Below are 3225 nucleotides of genomic sequence, written 5' to 3' on the forward strand. Positions count from 1 at the left end.
ACAAGTTTAAGTGGAAGGAAAGGGTATAAACAGGCACGTTCATTAGAAGGAAAGAATGGAAGGAATATATCAAAATATTAATAGCAGTTATCTCTGGGTAAGTGATTTATATTTTCTTTTTATACCATTATTCATTTTCAAAATTTGCCAGAATAAGCATATATTACTTTTATCAGCATTTATTTTTTTAAAAAACAGGAATATAAATTCAGTCTTACAGAATTGAAATGACATGTTCCAAGGTCGGACATATCACTGCAGGGAGGGAGATCCTTAAGAATCTTGATTCTTAGTCTTGGTCTCTACTCTCTGAAAATATATTATCATCATTATTTTTTTTAATGCATCAGAGAAGTTCTAAAGTGAATTTTTTTGGTTCACTGATGTCTAGCAACTTCGTTTTGGAAAAGGAATAGTTCTTTTCTTTGCTAAATCATAGTTTCAAGAGCCTATGTTACTTTAGTTCAGTTCAGTTCAGTTCAGTTGCTCAGTCGTGTCCGACTCTTTGCGACCCCATGAATCGCAGCACTCCAGGCCTCCCTGTCCATCACCAACTGCATGAGGTGGCCAAAGTACTGGAGTTTCAGCTTTAGCATCATTCCTTCCAAAGAACACCCAGGGCTGATCTCCTTTAGAATGGACCGGTTGGATCTCCTTGCAGTCCAAGGGACTCTCAGGAGTCTTCTCCAACACCACAGTTCAAAAGCATCAATTCTTTGGTGGTCAGCTTTCTTCATAGTTACTTAAGTTAAGTATATACCCATTGCTCCGTAGAGATGGACAAGGAGGAAGACTGTGGTTGTCTCTGACAAAGTGTTTTTCAGAGATATTCTCTGAGAAGGAGGTGAAAGTGAAAGTGAAAGTGAAGTTGATCAGTCCTGTTAGACTCTTCGTGACCCCATGGATTGCAGCCTACCAGGCTCCTCCGTCCATGGGGTTCTCCAGGCAAGGATACTGGAGTGGGTTGCCATGTCCTTCTCCTGGGGATCTTCCCAACCCAGGGATTGAACCCAGGTCTCCCACATTGCAGGCAGATTCTTTACCATCTGAGCTACCAGGGAAGCCCTGGTGAGAAGGAGATAGATATGTTAAAACACAGGTCAACGAAGTGTCAGTTGCTCATTCGTGTTTGAATCTTTGCGATCCCATGGAATGTAGCCTGCCAGGCTCCTCTGTCCATGGAACACTGCAGACAATAAAACTGGAGTAGGTTGCCATGCCCTTCCCCAGGGGATCTTTCTGATCCAGGGATCGAACCTGGGTCTCCTGCATTGCAGGCAGATTCTTTACATTTGAGCCACCATCAAGAAGCTAATGGTAACAAATTAAATATTTTTAATTTATGTATTACAATCCTTTCAACCAAGTTTTCACCTAACATTTATGAATCTCAAAGTACAAATGAGAGCACACTAGCATATGTCTTAACTTTTAAAAGTTATTAAATCAAGACAATAAATATCACATCTTGACATATACACCTTCATACTTGAGAAATATTTTGAAACATTGGATAGCTCATAATTTTGTTGTATAGAGCATGCCATCTTTGTTCCATAATTGTAAAATATTTTAATTTATAGATTTATAAGTAGTACTTAAGTGACATAATCATTTAATTATTTCATTTTAAAATTATTTTCTGATTTTCTGTTTGTACATTCACATAATTTCAGTGCTTGCCCACTTACAAACTCTATCAAGTAAATTTTGGCACAAATATCATAAAAGAATGGGAAAAAAACATCATATTTTCATCATAAAATGTTCATTAAAGTTTCATCAAGAAGTTCAAGGAGTGTTGTCCTCTTTTAACAAAATGGGATGGTCCAGGCAAAATACCACATGATGAAGTTTTTCTTGTTGAATGACTACCTAAAAAGAATTACATATTTTCTGTTTGTTTTTATATCTGTTTTCACATGTCAATTGTTGAGTTTGAAAAAATCATACAGGTTATCATTGTTGAAAGGGATTTAGTCTGAAATTTCACTTAAATAATCGATTTCACCATCCTTAGAGTCTACAGATAGTAATGCCTTTTGTATTCATTTTAAGATTAAGCTAATTACTGTAAAATGTCTTCTACTGATAATTGTACTTTTCTTTGACTTTAAGAACAGAAAATATCAAATTGTGAATTTTAATTGTGTTCAAAGAAAATTGAGAAACAGACCATAAATATGTGAGGCTTCCAGTAAATTTTTATGGTTTCTTGAAATCAGTTGCAATACTTTAGCCTGCAACAACACTAAAAAATGTTGAATTGGTGATAATTTATTTCATTATTGTGTGATTCTTCCAAGAAACAGAATCATTCTGTTTTCTTACTGTATTATAAATCTATGTTAACACAAGTGGGAATAATTTATGAGCAGGAATCCCTCAGAAGAAATGGAGTAGCCATCATTGTCAACCAAAGAATTTGAAATGCAGTACTTGGATGCAACCTCAAAAACAACAGAATGATCTCTGTTCATTTCCAAGGCAAACCATTCAATACCACAATAATCCAAGTCTATGCCCCAACCAGTAATGCTGAAGAAGCTGAAGTTGAACGGTTCTATGAAGACCTACAAGACCTTTTAGAACTAACACCCCAAAAAGATGTCCTTTTCATTATAGGGGACTGGAATGCAAAAGTAGGAAGTCAAGAAACACCTGGAGTAACAGGCAAATTTGGCCTTGGAATAAGGAATGAAGCAGGGCAAAGACTAATAGAGTTTTGCCAAGAAAATGCACTGGTCATAACAAACACCCTCTTCCAAAAACACAGGAGAAGACTCTATACATGGACATCACCAGATGGTCAACACTGAAATCAGACTGATTATATCCTTTGCAGCCAAAGATGGAGAAGCTCTATACAGTCAACAAAAACAAGACCAGGAGCTGACTGCGGCTCAGATCATGAACTCCTTATTGCCAAATTCAGACTTAAATTGAAGAAAGTAGGGAAAACCACTAGACCGTTCAGGTATGACCTAAATCAAATCCCTTATGATTATACAGTGGAAGTGAGAAATAGATTTAAGGGCTTAGATCTGACAGAGTGCCTGATGAACTATGGAATGAGGTTCGTGACGTTGTACAGGAGACAGGGATCACGACCATTCCCATGGAAAAGAAATGCAAAAAAGCAAAATGGCTGTCTGGGGAGGCCTTACAAATAGCTGTGAAAAGAAGAGAAGCAAAAAGCAAAGGAGAAAAGGAAAGCTATAAGCA

The sequence above is a fragment of the Bison bison genome, unplaced genomic scaffold (assembly GCF_000754665.1).
Source record: "Bison bison bison isolate TAMUID 2011002044 unplaced genomic scaffold, Bison_UMD1.0 scf7180017864136, whole genome shotgun sequence".
Classification (NCBI taxonomy): domain Eukaryota; kingdom Metazoa; phylum Chordata; class Mammalia; order Artiodactyla; family Bovidae; genus Bison; species Bison bison.